The 18,610-nt window shown below is 42.5% G+C and overlaps 1 pseudogene; it reads left to right on the top strand.

Annotated features, from left to right (window-relative positions):
- The first annotated feature begins 7,324 nt into the window (after positions 1-7,324).
- LOC129485726 (elongation factor 1-gamma-like) lies at positions 7,325-13,775 on the top strand (annotated as a pseudogene).
- Positions 13,776-18,610: the final 4,835 nt, after the last annotated feature.

Raw genomic sequence — 18,610 nt, 5'->3', positions numbered from 1 at the left:
AATTTCAATGGCTCCTGATTGCATATAAATAAGGCCTTTCCTACTTCATTCACAATCAATATCTCTAGCTTCACTTTAGTAGTATAATCTTAATGCACAAGTTCTAGAGCCAGGTAGCCTGCATTCAATTTCTGACTTCACCAGGGCTGGTATTTACTGGGCATGTACTGGGATGCTCATATCCAGTCTACCAGGCTGGGTTGGTGTTCGCATCGTTGTTGAATAATTTAATATCTTCTCAGCTACTAACAATGTGATTTGGCAGTTTGCTTATACTCTCTAAACTTTAGTTCTCCATCTTCAATATAAAGATAATAAAAGTATCAGTACCAAAAATTTTAATAAATCTGAAATAAAATATCAATGCAATAAATAAATTATAAATGAAATCATGCTGTAAAAAGCTTAGCATCATGTATGTTTAACAAATGCTGACTATTTGCATTATCGCCTCCCACCACTCTCTAACCATGTTACCTCCTGTTTTACCTTACCAGGCATGCTCCAGAACTTGACTTATTTTATCACTCTACTTGTTCTGCTTGAACCAATTCATCCCCACCAATTCATCCTTCAAACATTAAATCCTTCGGAAAGACATTGTAACCACATCCCTGACTTAATCCGTGGTACAATTAATCTCTTTTCCTGTGTGCTCACTGTGCACACATCTCTATTATATAAACAATAACATGAATTATTGTTTATATATCTGCCACTGCCATTAAGTTACGAAAGCATTCTTTGCATCATTTCAATTTTGTTAAATTTGTTGAGGTTGGTTGAATGACTCCATAAAGTCTATCCTGATTAATGTTTCCTCTGCACATACTAAAATTAATATTTAAGTTGGAGTATTTTATAAAGGTTAATTAGGTCATTTTTCATTAATTGTGATAATCAGGTTTTCTGTATCTTTACTGATTTCCTATCTGTTTATTCTATCAATCACTGAGAGACTAGTTTTGAAGTCTCCAACTAGAATTTTAAATTTGTATACTTCTCTTTTCTTGTCTGTCAAATTTTACTTTGTAGATTTGAGAATCTATTGTTACTTGCTTATACATAGAGGATTGTTACGTTTTCTTAGTTAATTGACTCCTTTCTGATTGCGCAGCATTTCTTTTTGCTTGTTTGTTTGTTTTTTTTTTTTTGCTGGAGACGGAGTCTCGCTTTGTCGCCCACGCTGGAGTGGAGGGTTATGGCGCTGTCTAGGCTCATTGCAACCTCCGCCCCAGGAGTTCAAGCAATTCTCCTGCCTCAGCCTCCCGAGTAGCTGGGACTACAGGCGCACCCTGCCACACCTGGCTAATTTTTTGTATTTTAGTAGACACTGGCTAATTTTTTGTATTTTAGTAGAGATGGGTTAATTTTTTGTATTTTAGTAAAGACTGGATTTCACCATGTTACCCATGCTGGTCTTGAACTCCTGAGCTCAGGCAATCTGCCCGCCTCTGCCTCCCAAAGCGCTAGGATTACAAGCATGAGCCGCCGTGCCCCGCCGCAATGTTCTTTTTTATCTCTGATAGTATTCCTTGTTCTGAATACTATCTGTTCTCATGTTAATATAACCATTCCCAGTTTTTTTTGTGTGTTTAATGATAAATCTTTTTGCATTCACTTACTCTCATCTATGTTTTTATATTTAAAGTGGATTTTTTTTTGTAAACAGCATAATCTGACTATCTCTGTTTCATAATTAATGTGTTTAGATTGCTTACATTAATGTAAATATTAATATAATTGCTTTTAAATCTACAATGTTGCTAGATGTTTTATTTTCCATCTTTTGGCCTACTTTTGGATTAACTGTTTTTTACGGATCTGTGTTACCTCTATTATTGACTCAGTAGATAAACCTACTTTAATTGATCACAGTTACTCTTCAATTTATAGTTTTCGATTTATAGTTTAACAATTTATAGCTTTCATATCAATTATGTATTTATTACCTCATTTGGTCCTACAAAAACCTTGTCATCCTTCCTTCCTTCCTTCCTTCCTTCCTTCCTTCCTTCCTTCCTTCCTTCCTTCCTTCCTTCCTTTCTTTCTTTCTTTCTTTCTTTCTTTCTTTCTTTCTTTCTTTCTTTCTTTCTTTCTTTCTTTCTTTCTTTACCTCTCTGGCCCACACCACAATCTACTCGGCTTGCTGCTGCCCGCGCCGCGGACTGCCTGGGACTGCCGGCGCACGCCACCGCTGCCTGCCTTTTCTCCTTTGGATGCAGGCACGCGTTCGCCATCTTGGCCACGCTGCTCGCCAGCTCCTGACGCCGAGTGCTCTGCCCGCCTCAGCCTCCCGAGGTACTGGGACTACAGACGGAGTCTCGCTCACCCAGTGCTCGGTGTTGCCCGGGCTGGAGTGCGGTGGCGTGGTCTGGCCTCGCGGCAGCCTCTACCCCCCGGCCGCCTGCCTTGGCCTGCCAGGGTGCTGGGATTGCAGCCCCTGCCCGGCCGCCGCCCCATCTGGAAGGTGGGGAGCGCCTCTGCCCGGCCGCCCTGTCTGGGAGGTGAGGAGCACCTCTGCCTGGCCGCCCCGTCTGGGAAGTGAGGAGCGCCTCTGCCCGGCCGCCCCGTCTGGGAAGTGAGGAGCGCCTCTGCCCGGCCACCCACCGTCTGGGAAGTGAGGAGCGCCTCTGCCCGGCCACCCACCGTCTGGGAAGTGAGGAGGGCCTCTGCCCGGCCACCCACCGTCTGGGAAGTGAGGAGCGCCTCTGCCCGGCCACCCACCGTCTGGGAAGTGAGGAGCGCCTCTGCCCGGCCACCCACCGTCTGGGAAGTGAGGAGCGCCTCTACCCGGCTGCCCCGTCTGGGAAGTGAGGAGCGCCTCTGCCCGGCCACCCATCGTCTGGGAAGTGAGGAGCGCCTCTGCCGGGCCACCCATCGCCTGGGAAGTGAGGAGCGCCTCTGCCCGGCCGCCCCGTCCGGGAAGAAGTGAGGAGCGCCTCTGCCCGGCCGCCCCGTCCGGGAAGAAGTGAGGAGCGCCTCTGCCCGGCCGCCCCGTCCGGGAAGAAGTGAGGAGCGCCTCTGCCCGGCCGCCCCGTCCGGGAAGAAGTGAGGAGCGCCTCTGCCTGGCCGCCCCCGTCCGGGAAGAAGTGAGGAGCGCCTCTGCCCGGCCGCCCCGTCTGGGAAGTGAGGAGCGTCTCTGCCCGGCCGCCCCGTCCGGGAAGAAATGAGGAGCGCCTCTGCCCGGGCGCCCCATCCGGGAAGAAGTGAGGAGCGCCTCTGCCCGGCCGCCGCATCCGGGAAGAAGTGAGGAGCGCCTCTGCCCGGCCACCCACCGTCTGGGAAGTGAGGAGCGCCTCTGCCCGGCCACCCACCGTCTGGGAAGTGAGGAGCGCCTCTGCCCAGCCGCCCCGTCTGGGAAATGAGGAGCGCCTCTGCCCGGCCACCCCGTCCGGGAAGAAGTGAGGAGCGCCTCTGCCCAGTCGCCCCGTCCGGGAAGAAGTGAGGAGCGCCTCTGCCCGGGCGCCCCGTCCGGGAAGAAGTGAGGAGCGCCTCTGCCCGGGCGCCCCGTCCGGGAAGAAGTGAGGAGCGCCTCTGCCCGGCCGCCCCGTCTGGGAAATGAGGAGCGCCTCTGCCCGGCCGCCCCGTCTGGGAAGTGAGGAGTGCCTCTGCCCGGCCGCCCCGTCTGGGAAGTGAGCAGCGCCTCTGCCCGGCCACCCCGTCCGGGAAGAAGTGAGGAGTGCCTATGCCCGGCCGCCCCGTCCGGGAAGAAGTGAGGAGCGCCTCTGCCCGGGCGCCCCGTCCGGGAAGAAGTGAGGGGCGCCTCTGCCCGGCCGCCCCGTCCGGGAAGAAGTGAGGGGCGCCTCTGCCCGGCCGCCCCGTCCGGGAAGAAGTGAGGAGCGCCTCTGCCCGGCCGCCCCGTCCGGGAAGAAGTGAGGAGCGCCTCTGCCCGGCCGCCCCGTCTGGGAAGTGAGGAGCGCCTCTGCCCGGCCGCCCCATCCGGGAAGAAATGAGGAGCGCCTCTGCCCGGCCGCCCCGTCCGGGAAGAAGTGAGGAGCGCCTCTGCCCGGGCGCCCCGTCCGGGAAGAAGTGAGGAGTGCCTCTGCCCGGCCGCCCCATCCAGGAAGAAGTGAGGAGCGCCTCTGCCCGGCCACCCATCATCTGGGAAGTGAGGAGCGCCTCTGCCCGGCCACCCACCATCTGGGAAGTGAGGAGCGCCTCTGCCCGGCCGCCCCGTCTGGGAAGTGAGGAGCGCCTCTGCCCGGCCACCCACCATCTGGGAAGTGAGGAGCGCCTCTGCCCGGCCACCCACCGTCTGGGAAGTGAGGAGCGCCTCTGCCCGGCCACCCACCGTCTGGGAAGTGAGGAGCGTCTCTGCCCGGCCACCCACCGTCTGGGAAGTGAGGAGCGCCTCTGCCCGGCCACCCATCGTCTGGGAAGTGAGGAGCGCCTCTGCCCGGCCACCCATCGTCTGGGAAGTGAGGAGTGCCTCTGCCCGGCCACCCCGTCTGGGAAGTGAGGAGCGCCTCTGCCCGGCCGCCCCGTCTGGGAAGTGAGGAGCGCCTCTGCCCGGCCACCCATCGTCTGGGAAGTGAGGAGCGCCTCTGCCCGGCCTCCCATCGTCTGGGAGGTGAGGAGCGCCTCTGCCCGGCTGCCCCGTCCGGGAGGAAGTGACGAGCGCCTCTGCCCGGCCGCCCCGTCCGGGAAGAAGTGAGGAGCGCCTCTGCCCGGCCGCCCCATCTGGGAAGTGAGGAGGGCCTCTGCCTGGCCGCCTCGTCCGGGAAGAAGTGAGGAGCGCCTCTACCCGGCTGCCCCGTCTGGGAAGTGAGGAGCGCCTCTGCCCGGCCGCCCCGTCCGGGAAGAAGTGAGGAGCGCCTCTGCCCGGCCACCCCGTCTGGGAAGTGAGGAGCGCCTCTGCCCGGCCACCCCGTCTGGGAGGTGAGGAGCGCCTCTGCCCGGCCACCCACCGTCTGGGAAGTGAGGAGCGCCTGTGCCCGGCCGCCCCGTCCGGGAGGAAGTGAGGAGCGCCTCTGCCCGGCCGCCCCGTCCGGGAAGAAGTGAGGAGCGCCTCTGCCCGGGCGCCCCGTCCGGGAAGAAGTGAGGAGCGCCTCTGCCCGGCCGCCCCGTCTGGGAAGTGAGGAGCGCCTCTGCCCGGCCGCCCCGTCCGGGAAGAAATGAGGAGCGCCTCTGCCCGGCCGCCCCATCCGGGAAGAAGTGAGGAGCGCCTCTGCCCGGCCACCCATCGTCTGGGAAGTGGGGAGCGCCTCTGCCCGACCACCCATCGTCTGGGAAGTGAGGAGCGCCTCTGCCCGGCCACCTATCGTCTGGGAAGAAGTGAGGAGCCCCTCTGCCCGGCCGCCCCGTGTCTGGGTAGAAGTGAGGAGCTCCTCTGCCTGGCCGCTCCGTCTGGGAGGTCTACCACGGAGGCCAGAAGCAATGTGGGGGCTGGACGTGGTGGCTCACGCCTGTGGTCCCGGCACTCTGGGGGGCGAGGCGGGTTGATCACTTTGGGCTAGGAGTTCGAGACCAGTCTGGCCAACTTGGCGAAACATGAAGAATACAACAGACAAACCAACCAACCAACTCAATGACAACAAAACAGGTCTACCCTGGAGTCATACTCTAATTTTCTCTATTTTCCTCCCTTTCTGATCCTTTATCCCACTTTCTTTTTCTTCCTCTTCCTTCTCCCTCTTCTTTGTCAAATAGAGGATTGAGTTATTATCACTGATCCATATAAAGTCCCTCTCTCATTTATTTTAACTCCCACCCCCATTTCTATTCCCCGACTTCCCATGTGCAACCTTCCTAATATGTTTGATACGCATCTTTTTGTTTGTATGTATTTTTAGAAAATGTTTATTGTTTTTGTATGCAAAAAAATTAATAAAAAAAAAAAAAAAAAAAAAAAAAAAAAAAAACCTTGTCATTTAGGTATTATTATACCCTTATCTGGCATAGATAAATTATGCATAATTGGCATAGAAATATTTACACTATTAATTTTGTACTATGGCCTTCTTAATTTAGGGGGGAGTCACTATTTCCATGTAATTAATTTATAATTTTTTAAAATGTTCCCTTCACTCCCTCCTGTGTACCAAAGTGAGGCATGACATAGTACCTGTTTTGAAATGTTGCCTCCACCCTCAGCCATAGCTCCAGCTGCTAGAAAAACAAAAGCCACTGGACTCTTAACTGCCTTCCTTGTTTACATCTGATTCCTTGGCTTGAGCTTTGGCTATTATTCCTGTGGTACTCTGGAATCACCTCTGCCACTGACATTTTATATAAAACAAATCATACAGTATGTGGCTTTTTGCATTCAGCTTCTTTTACTTATCATGTTTTCAAGGTTCTTCTGCATAATAGTATGTATCAGTACTTCATTCTTTATTACTGCTAAATAATATTCCAGTGTATAGATATACCACATTTTATTTATCCATTCACCTATTGATAAACACTTGGTTTGTTCTACTATTATTTGGCTATTATGAATAATGCTACTGTGAACATTCCTGAATAAGTGTATGAATGAACATATATTTTCATTTCTCATGGGTATACACATAGGAATGGAATTGCTGAGTCATATGATAAGTCATTTTAAACTTCTGAGAAACTTCCAGACTCTTCAAAGCATCTACACTATTTTACATTCCCACTAGCAATTTAAGAGAATTCCAGAGTCTCCATATTATAACCTACCCTTGTTATTGCATCCTTTTTATTCTAGTCATCATAGTAGATATGGAGTGGAATATAATTTTGCTTTTGATGTGCTTTTCCCTAATGGCTAATGATGCTGATCATACTTCATTGAACTTATTGGCCCAATCATTTTGGGAGGCCAACATTACCCTGATGCCAAAATCAGAATGAGAAATGACAAGACAAGAAAATTACAAATTAATATCCCTCAGAAACATAAAAATAAAAATCCCCCCAAAAGTACTAGCAAATCAACTAAGTAGGGTTTATATCTGAAATGTAAATCTTATTCAACATTTGAAAAATCAATAAATTCAATTTATCATATTGTCAGATTAAAGATGAAAAAGCATAAAATCATTTCAATAGATACAGAAAAGTCATTCAACAAGATTCAATATCTATTATATGATATACATATATAGTTATATACATATATATATAAAATAATATGTCTTTATGCATATACCTCTAAGAAGACTAGCAATAGAAGGGAAATTCCTCTACTTGTTAAGGAACATCTATAAAACACTCACGCTTAAAGATTTTAACATCACACTTAATGATGAAAGATTAATGCATTCCTCTTGGATCAAGCACAAGACACAAATATCCTCTCTCCCTATTCCTTTTTGATGTTGAACCAAAGGTCTTTACTAGTGTAATAATGGAAGAAAAAGAAGTAAAAGGATTGAAAAGGGAGAGGTAAAACTGTCTGTATTTACAGAAGGCATGACTGGCTATGTGGAAAATCTCAAAGAATCTACAAAAATGCTATTAGAAATAATAAGTGCATTTAACAAGTTTGAAGGATACATGGTTAACCTACAAAAATCAATTGCATTTGTACATACTTGCATAGAACAATTGGAAATTGGAATTAAAATGCGCCTTTTCTAATAACATCAAACCCATAAAATTCTTAGATATATGTCTAACAAAATAACTACAAATTATGTTTGCTTATAACTATACAGTTCTGTTAAAAGAAGTAAAAAATGACCCCTAAATAAATGAAGATATTTATTGTATTCATGAATTAGAAGACATTGACCCTTCCTAATGTGATCTATAGATTCAACAGAGATCTAATCATAATTCTTGCATGATTTTGTATAAAAACAAGCAAGCTAATTTTAATATTAAATGGAAAGGCAAATAACTAGAATAACAAAAAAATTGAAAACAATAAAACCACGTAGAACGAAGTCTGAGGCACCACTCAAACTAGTATCAAGGCTTCTATAAAGCTCAATGATTAAGACAGTATTATATTAGAGAAAGGCTAGGCATATTGATGGAACAGAAGGCAGTCCAGAAATATACTTACATTTGCATGATCAACTGCTTTTCAGCGAAGGTGCACAGGTCAACCAATGAAGAAAAGATAACGCTTTCAATACATAATGGGAAGCAATTGGACAAAAAGAAATAAGGAATAAATGTTGATCTATATATTGTTATATAAAAAGTAACTCAAAATGGGTCACAGTCCTAAATGTAAAAACTTATACTCTAAAATTTCTTGAAAAAAATATAGAGGGAAATATTTGTATCCTTGGATTAGATAAAGGTTTCTTAGACATAATACCAAAAACATGATTGACACAGACAGAAATACATGTTAAGAAACAGCAAAGACAAACCACAAATTAGGAGAAAATTCATATATCTGTTAAAAGATTCGGAACCAGTATACATAAATTATGGTTTCAAAACTAAGTAATACGAAAACAGCCCAATTTAAACAAAAGGCGCAAAATATTTGAATAGAAATTCGAGTAGACATGTGGAGGACAAGTATATGAAAAGATAATCTGCACCATTTGACATTAGAGAAATGAAAATCAAAACCATAATGAGATGTTGCTACCCACCTATCTAAAACTAAAAAATTAAAAACAAAATTTAAAAAGCTAAAAAAACAAAAACAGAATAAAAAAATAGCAAGTGCTGAAGAGTATATAGAGAAACTAAAACTCTCATACCTTGTTGGTGGGAATGTAACATAAGAAAACAGTTTGGCAGTATATATACTTATTGTATAACCATGTAAGTATTTACCCAGCAATCTCACTCTTAGATATATACTCAAGTGAAATCAATACTTACATTTACACAAAAACCACAGATGAATGTTTATGGTGGCTGTAATAGCCCTAAACATAAGCTCTAGTACGTCCACATAATAAGATATTACTCAGCACCATTAGGAATGAGTCACTAATCTGTTCAACACCAAGAATGAATTTCAAAGTATTATTCTAAGTGGTAGGAGCCAGACTCAAACTGTATAATTCTAATTTCATTTATATAATGTTTTCAAAAATCAAAACTGTAGCAACAAAAAGCAGAACTTTGGTGGTTAGGGGCTGAGCAGAGAGGGGAAGGCTTATTATAAATGAGCACAAAGGAATTCTTTTGGATGGTGGACATTTTGCGTCATGAGTATATAGTCTGGTGACAAAATTGTTCGTGTTTAACAAAACTCACAGAACTTACTTTAAAGGGTAAATTTAAACTGTATGTAAAATATACCTTGATGTTTAACTATGTGTAAATTATACCCTAATAAAGGAAAAAATATATTTATAATAGCCTTGTTGATGGTGGTGGTAGTGATTAGACTACATGTGAAGTGGTGTTTATGTTTACATGCCATTTCTGCAGTGAACTTTCTGCTTAATCTTGAATACCTCTTTTCCCCCTTGCTAGGTCCAAGTTTCATTTTCCAATGATAAATTTGGATGGGATGATGACTAGAGTTTCTTCTAGCACTGGCATTCTGTGATGACTGAAGGGGTGATTTCCGAGGTTGTTTTTATGTTTCCTCAATCTTTGAAACCAATGCTTTTGTTGAGATCTGGGCTGGGCCCACATTCTGAGACATTTCCATACATGACAGGTAGGTGTGTGTTTGTGCATGAGGATGGCTAGAGGTAATCAGGCCACCACCCTTTATCTTTCTCATGCCTCCTTCACCAAGCTGTTTATGACTAATCTGTGAACAGCTGCCATTAACAGCAACCCAAAGCCCGAAGATGAATTTAAAAAAACAAAACCCCCAAACGTCTTGTACACTATCAGGTATCCTGTTGTATCTCTTGATTGAACAGCTCAATAGAGTATAACAAAAATAATTCCCATTCTTAATGCCTGCTCCCACGTGGAAACTCATGCATTCTTCACAATTACCCTACTCACAAATGTAGGTCATCGTGGATATAATTATCCTCATTTTGCAAATATTAAAAAGAAAAAAAACTAACAGCAGCAATGACACAATAAATCAAAGGCATGAACATTTTAATTCACTACCCTATTGTCAATCTACTAGTAAGTGGCAGAGCTAGGACTTAAACTCACTGCTATCTGATACTAAAACCATTAATAAAAATGCATCGAACAGGGTTCCAGTCTGAAAAATGGGAACCCGGTTACTGTTCATATACTTATTTATCTATTCCTTAATTTATGCATTTATTGACAGATATTTTGTAACTGCAAAGTGTCAGGAAATGTACTGTGCACAGGAGATATAACACGAGATTGGATAGGCACTACCCCTGCCACCATGGAACCTACATTTTAGTCGGGGGGAACGAAAAAATTCAGCAGGGAATTATGCTTCAGCATCATAATTTTTACAATAGAATATTGTGGGCAGATAAAGGAAGACCAAAGGAATCTCCTCAAGGAAAGTCATCTGTGCTGAGATGTGAGAGATAAGTAGGTGCTAGGCAAAGATTTACAGGTAGGAAAAAGCATGACAACAAATGAGAAACTTAAGTAGTTCAGTAGGACAGGGACTTGAAGTAAAGTGTCACGGAGCAGAGTAAAAAGAAACTGAAAAATATCTAGGGCTTGACTCATCCAGAATTCCGTGAAGTTTTTAAAATGGCTGGGACTTTTTCTAAGAGCAATATGCAAGGGTTTTAAATGGAGAAGTGACATGATCAGATTTTATTTTCCAGTTTCTTTGATCGGTAGTAGAAAATGAGAGTGAACCAACACTGAAGGCAATGGGACCATTTAGGAAATCATTATTATCATTATAATCACATTGTTATAATAATGACCATAACGATAGTGCTTGGAGATGGGGTTGGAGCCAGTGGTAATGTAACCAAGTGGATGGACTTGAGCAGTAAGTTTTTGTAACTTTATTAGCCCTAATGCTGCAATCTTGACATATCTTTTGTAATATACCTTCCATTCTATTAAAATTAGTAGATAAAATATTCTACTAACACACATAATTTCAGAAGCCCATAAAAAATTAAAAATAATACAAATAAGAATTAAAATAAATAATAATATAATATGTATTATAATGTGGGTAATAATAAATATATAATGTAATATGTATTTTAATAATAATATGTATTTCAATATGTATTTTAATATATGTATTTTAATATGTATTTTAATTTAATAATATAATATGTATTTTAACATGTATTTAATATTTAAATATAATCTTATTTTAAAATAAGAATTAAAATAAATAATATAATATGTACTTTAATATAATAATATAATATATAATTTAATATGTATTTTAATTTCCACCAGGAAATTAAGTCCTCCATAGAATTACAAAGTGCTTCCCTGAAGCATTGCCATTTCAATAGAGAACTACCAGATTTGAATGATATTCAGTCAGTCCCATTGACAGGTGTCAGTGATGACTGGATTTGTTGTGTGAGGGCAGGGAGATGTCAAGTATGTTTCTGTCTTTGGTGGTAGTGTGGTTGTGGTATATTACTCAGCGTTGTGGATACCCAATGAAGAGAGCTGGGGACAAGGGAAAGATCATGAGTTCCGTATTGGACAGGTTGAATTTAAAGTAATTCTGAGACATTTACATTGGATATGATTGGCAATTAAGAATTTTGTGTGAGTAAATATAAACCTTAAGCCCAGAAGGGAAGACTTTACTTGAGAGATGGATTCGGGGTCATCATTTTACAAATGGGGGGAAAAAAGCCATAGAGCAGATGAGACTCTCCAGGGATAGTGGGTAGAATTAGAAGAGTACTTAGGTAGGTGCTTGAGGACCACACATAGCAAGAAAGCCCTGCAGGAGAAACTTCAAAAAGGCTACTCAAGAGAAAAAAAAAAAAAAAAGAGGATACTTGGATCGTGTAGAAACCAAGGAAAGAGACAGTTTATGAAAAGAGGAACTGTTCTGCTGTGTTGGCTACTGCTTAGAGATCTAGGAAGATAAGGTTTGGGATGCTTTACTCATCTAGAAACAAGGAAGTCTTTAGTCACCTACAGGAAAATTGTCAGTTTAATGGTGGGATGAGCCTCATTACATTGGTGCCTGGAGGTAGTAGAAGGCGAGGAAATAGATTCCATCAGGTTCCACATCTCTCCAAGGGCTTGCATATCTGTGAAACCTGTGTGTTGATGTCACCTGTGCACTTCTGAAGTACCTCAAATGTAAAGAACTTCAACATAAAGCAGAATAAGATGCATCTGTAATGCTGGCGTATGTAGGAGAAAGGGAGAAATCATACTCTGCTTTTGCTAATTCTGCTGCTTCCATCGTAACTGTCCTCTTAAACTCATCTCTGAATGTTGTAAAACTACTCCAAACTTAAAGTTCTCATGTTATTGGGAAGGCTAAAATCCCACAGCTGTAATTGTTCTCAAAAATGTTTTCCACCGGGCCAGTGGCTCAAGCCGGTATCCAAGCACTTTGGGAGGCGGAGGCCGGTGGATCACCTGAGATCAAGAGATTGAGACCAGCCTGGCCAACATAGTGAAGCCTCGTCTCTACTAAAAATACAAAAATTAGCTGGGCGTGTTGTGGCAGGTGCCTTTAATCTCAGCTACTCGGGAGGCTGAGACAGGAGAATCGCTTGAACCTGGGAGGCGGAGGTTGCAGTGAGCTGAGATCGTGCCATTGCACTCCACCAGCCTGGGCAACAAGAGTGAAACTCTATCTCAAAAAAAAAAAAAAAAAAAAAAGATGTTTTCGTTTACTTTGCTTACTTTGCTGCAGCGTGGAGAGCCCCACCCCCTTTCTCTGCGAAATCACCAAGGCGGCTGGGAGCCTGAACAGGTCCTGAAAACCGGAGGGCGGGTGTATGCTGAGCAGGCCCTCATTCTGCTTGGTAATTCGGAGCTCAGATTCACGTGCTCTACGCTCACTTTTACTTTGGCCAAACCAGCTGTACCCCTGAATTTCCTTCCCACAAGGTTCTAGCATTTGAGGATGATGATGGATTCTCTGTGTGGGAGAGCAATGCTATTGCCACCTATGCGAGCAATGAGGAGCTGTGAGGAAGTGCTCCAGAGGCAGCAGCCCAGGCGGTGCAGTGGGTGAACTTTGCTGATCTTCTTTCTACCAGGCCATTCCCATTATCAGCTGCTGGTTCCTCACCTACCTTTACCAGCCCCAGTTCCGGACTGTCTTGGGTGGAAATGAAACTGTGTGAGAACATGGCCCACTTTGATGCTAAAATACTTGCAGAGAGCCAGCCTAAAAAGGACACTCCACGGAAAAAGATTCCCGGGAAGAGAAGCAGAAGCCCGAGGCTGAGCGGAAGGAGGAGAAAAAGGTGGCCACCCCTGCTCCTTCAGCGGAGATGAATGTGAGCAGCCCAAGAACACCTTTGAGTTGGATGAATTTAAGCACATGTACTCCATCGAGGACACACTCTGAGGCAAAGACATGTTTTGGAGAGCACTTTGATAAAGATGGCTGGTCCCTGTGGTACTCTGAGTATCGCTTCCCTGAAGAACTCACCAGACCTTCATGAGTTGCAGTCTCGTCACTGGAATGTTCCAGCGATTGGACGAGCTGAAGAAGATGCCTTTGCTAGTGTCATCCTCTTTAGAATCAACAATAGCAGCTCCATTTCTTGAGTCTGGGTCTTCCATGGCCAGGAGCTTGCCTTTCTGCTGGGTCCAGATTGGCAGATGGACTCCGAGTCATATAAAAAGCAGAAACGGATTCTGGAAGCAAAGAGACCCAGACACTGGTTGGAGAGTACTTTTCCTGGGAGAGGGTCTTCAAGCATTTGGGCAAAGCCTTCAGTCAGCACAAGATCTCCAAGAGAACATTTTTTTACCATTGCCAAGCAGCCTGCACCTGCCCTTCATGAAGACGGGAATCATTAAAGGAAACTGAACATTGACGGTAAAAAGACGTTTTCATTCAACTGCTCATCAGCTATTTAGAACCCCATTCTATTGTTTCCCTGAGTGTAATCCAGACTTGGTTTTCACACGTCCAAAGGTGAGTAGTTCACTAGGGCAACTTACTAGGTGCTAGATAGCATGGACTCTGAAATCAGACGAAAGTTGGTTTGGATGCTGCCTCTGCCAAATCTTTGACTGTGATATCTTGAACAAGGAATTTAAGCTAAGAGTCTTTTTTTTTTTTAATGTGAAATGGGAATTATAACACCTAGCTCTCAGACCTGTTAAGAGACTCACATATGATGATGCATGTAAACAGAAAATAGCACAGCCTTTGGCACAGAGAATATGTTAACATATAATAGATTTAAAATTTTTCCATTTTTAATTGAAAAACGAACAATTAAAAAAGAATTATTTAATTGAAAAAGCATTCTTTTCAATTACAAGATTATTTTTTAATTGAGAAGAATTTTAATTTAATTTTCAAGTAAAAAACAATTATTTTCAATTAAAGAAGAATCCTGTAATTAAACAAGAATTCTTTTTCAATTAAAAAAGAATTTTTAATTAAAAATACAAGAAAGATTCTACCAGTCTTTGATTGGTGAAATATTTCTTAATCATTTTGGCTGAAAGCGTCTTTCTCTAATTCCCAAGCATTGGCCATAGTTATTGCTCTTGGACCTGGCCAACAAGTGTTATCTATTTTCCCATTACAGCTCTCCAGTCATTAAATCTTCTCCCCTCCATGGCAAGCATCTCAAATTCTTCAAACTTTCTTAAAGAACATGCTTTAAAGACCCCTCTCTATCATTGTTGCTACTTTTTTGAATTCACTCCAAGGTGTCCCTATTCATCCAGATTGGAGAAGGTGGAATTTGATCTGATAGTTGAAGGATTATTGGATTTTATGGAATATATTGAGAGACTTTAGTCTGTTTATAGATCATCTGAGGTCAGGAGTTTGAGATCAGCCTGGCCAACATGGTGAAACCCCCTCTCCACAAAAATACAAAAATTAGCTGGGCACCATGGTGCTTGCCTGTAATCCCAGCTACTCGGTAAGCTGAGGCAGGAGAACAACTTGAACCCAGAAAGCAGAGGTTGCAGTGAGCTGAGATCTTGCCACTGCACTCCAGACTGGGCGACAGGGCGAGAATCACCTCAAAAAAAAAAAAAAAAAATCAATTATATTCATTTGACAGCAAAGATTCCTCAATGTGTTTGGAGTGGGTGTGAGACATGATCAGATGGTCATTTTGGTGCATTATTCATATGGTGGGTGTAAGGGAAAAGAGAGAGAAATAAGGGAATCGTTCATGTGTATTAATTGAGAATCAGTATTAACAGTAGTGTGACTTGGATAAAGAGACAGATTTGAGGTCTATGTTAGCCATTTACAGGAATTATTTTAACTTTCCCTATTTCCTAGAATATCAAATATGAATATACTTGTCCACTTTTCTCCTTTTAAAACAAATGCTTATTAAATGTCAATTTTTTAAAAAACAGAGCATTATTTATAAATGCCAGGACTTTAGTCTGTTTGTGTTGTTATAAAGGAATATCTGAGGCTGTAATTAAACAGGAAAGAAGTTTATTTGGCTCGCAGCTTTGCAGGCTGTACAAGAAGCATGGTATTGGCATCTGCTTCCAGTGAGGGCCTTAGGAAGCTTCCATTCATGCGGGAAGGTGCAGGGGAGCAAGTATCACATGGTGAGAGAGGAGGGAGAGGAGGAGGAGCCAGGCTCCTTTTAATAGTCAAATCTCACAGAAATGAATAGAGCAAGAACTCCTTCATTATTGTGAGGACAGTTCATGACAGATCTGGCTCCATGACCCAAACACCTTCTACCAGGCCCCATTTCCAACATTAAGGATCAAATTTCAACATGAGATTTGAAGGGGATAAATACTCAAACTAGATCATGCAAGGAATTAAAAAAAAATCAAAAATAAAACATTAGGGATGTTTATAGTTTGGGACAATGTGATTTTAAAAAAGCTTCATAGAACATGGGGCATTTGAACTTTACTTATAAGGATGGTTATGTATTAATTATGTGACAAAAGAAAATAAGACATTCCAAGTGGAAAAAACAAGGTGAGCAAAGGAAGGTGGAAAGAGTAGGTTACAGTCAGGGAAAATTTTATTAGTTTACAGTTGTATTGTCTAATACTGTAGCCACTAGCCATATATGAGCACTTAAAATTAGTCAAATCAAATTAAAAATTCATTTCCACAGCCACACTAGTCACATTCCAAGTGCTTATAAGTTGTATATAGCTAATCGCTAGTATACTGAACAGCACAGCTATAGAACATTTCCATCACTACAGAAAGTTCGACTGAGCAGTGCTGGGCCAAAGAATGATGCTGCATATAGAGAGTAAGAAATTATCAGATTTATACACACACACACACACACACACACACCAGATTTTGAATCTGAATTTTATTGTGTTGGTGTATCAACATCTGTTTTGGTTAAAAGAAACAAAATGTAACTTAAACTGGCTTAAACAACAAATGGAGTTTATTAGCTCAATTATCTGAAAAGTCGAGAAATAACCTTGGCTTCAGAAATAGCTGCTTCAGAGTTTCTGCTGAGCTTTTATTTGATTTTCTCTGTCTTTTTTCTTCTATGTATTGGCTTTATTCTCAGGCTGGCTTTCCGATATAGAAAAATAGCTGAAGGAGTTCTAGGTCTCAAGCTCCCAAATGACACTGTCTTTGTTTTATGTTGCTATAGCAAAATACCTGAGACTGGGTAATTTATAAAGAACAGAAATGTGTTGGCTCGCAGTTCTGGAGGCTGGGAAGTCCAAGATTGAAGGACTGCATCTAGAGAGGCTCTTCCTCTTGCACCATCACATGGTGGCAGGTATTCCGTGGGTGAGATAAAGAAACAGAGAAAATGAGAGAGAGAGTGCCAAAGTCACTTTTATAACAAATCCAGTCTTGTGATAATAAACTCACTCCTGCAATCACATTAATCTATTTATAAGGAAAGAGCCTTCATGACCTAATCACCTCTTAAAGGTCTCACCCCTCAACACTGTTGCACTGGGGTTTAAGCTTCCAACACTTGAACTTTGGGGGACACATTCAAACCACAGCACACATGATTCAGAAGAAGAGAGCTGCTCTTCTTCTTTTTTTTTTTCTTTTTTTGATGGAGTTTTGTTCTCCTTGCCCAGGCTGGAGTGCAATGGCACAGTCTCGGCTCACTGCAAACTCTGTCTACCGGGTTCAAGCAATTCTCTTGCCTTAGCCTCCCAAGTATCTGGGATTACAGGTGCCCACTACCATGCCCAGCTAAGTTTTTTTGTATTTTTACTAGAGATAGGGTTTCACCATGTTGGCCAGGCTGGTCTTGAACTCCTGACCTCAGCTGATCCACCCGCCTCAGCCTCCCAAAGTGCTCTTCTTCTTGATCTTGACTACAGGAAAATAAATTCCTGCACCTTTTTGAACTTGCCCCATTTATGTCCCTGCCCATTCCTGCACTGTTTTGCTATGGCCAAGGGAGTGTCATGTACTGACTGATGCCTGACACAATCAGCGTGGCATGAGAGATAGGATAATGTACATGGGCTTAGGCTGGTCTGGGTCAATCTTTGAGGTGAGGGTGGAGTCAGTTCTACCCATAAGCCATCTGGGTGCCACCCAGCCTGGGTGGGGTTAAATGGGGCTCTTTTTAAAAAGCAATTCCTGTTGCAATTCCCAATATGAAATCATTATGTAATTTTATTTTTTTAAATAACAAATCTTTATTTGACTTGATTAGGTTTGAAAAACTTTAAACTGTAATACAGATAAAACAGAGAAGAGATACAGCAAAGAATAACCAGAATTGTCTTTTTTAATAAAAAGTGTTATGATTTTATTTAAAACATAAATTCACAGAAGATAATTAAGTTCAAAACTTTGAGGAACGATTTGTAAGGCACTTAACACACAATATACATACTGCTATATGAAGAATATTAAAATCCATGCACCACATAGTCAAATAAAATCTTCATTATCTTATTGCTACTCTCTAAACTACTCTTGTGACAAAACAAATGAACAAATAAACAAATTCTAAAAGTTATTAAAAACATTACCAAGCAAACAAACAAAAAGCCTACAAACTAGATATCTTAGAGTCAGCTATGAAAATGATCAACTTGTCATGAAAAAAATGGTTTGACACATTATGAATGAAGTGAACCACATTAAACCTGTGTAAAATTAGTCATGTCTTAATTGATGGCTAATCATCACTAACAAAAAAAATGAGAAAAGCTAAAATTCCATATAAATGTATATGGAACTTGACAATGATCTCAATGAACATTTTCTCCCTATAAAATATTATCACTAACATATTAATAAATCTTATTTTGCATAATGACAATGTGAAAATACTAGAACACATACTTCCCATAAAAAGTGACATGTTACTTTCTACAGAAATAACCATTAATGACCATCTTATTGCAAAACTAGCAGGATCAGGAAGTCTGGTTTTAGAATGATCTTGTTATCTCTTTCGCTCTCTTATTCTTAACATCTTTTTTCCTCTTTTTCCCTCAAAGGTATTCTTTTTATCTTCTACTCTTTCTCTCTTTGTCAACATAGCTGTCATAATATTTATTCTAAAATTATTCTTTCTTTGAAAATGAGCAGCCTATTTCCTGTTTTCCCTTTTCCAATTCTGAGCTTGCTCTCTTGTCCTCATTCTCCTCTTCCTCTTCCTCATATTTTCTGGGTGGACCAGCTCATCTTCCACGTCATCTTTATTAT

Source organism: Symphalangus syndactylus, chromosome 7 (assembly GCF_028878055.3).
Source record: "Symphalangus syndactylus isolate Jambi chromosome 7, NHGRI_mSymSyn1-v2.1_pri, whole genome shotgun sequence".
Lineage (NCBI taxonomy): Eukaryota > Metazoa > Chordata > Mammalia > Primates > Hylobatidae > Symphalangus > Symphalangus syndactylus.
Note: the sequence above shows the minus strand (reverse complement) of the source record. Positions and strands in the feature narration are given on the sequence as shown.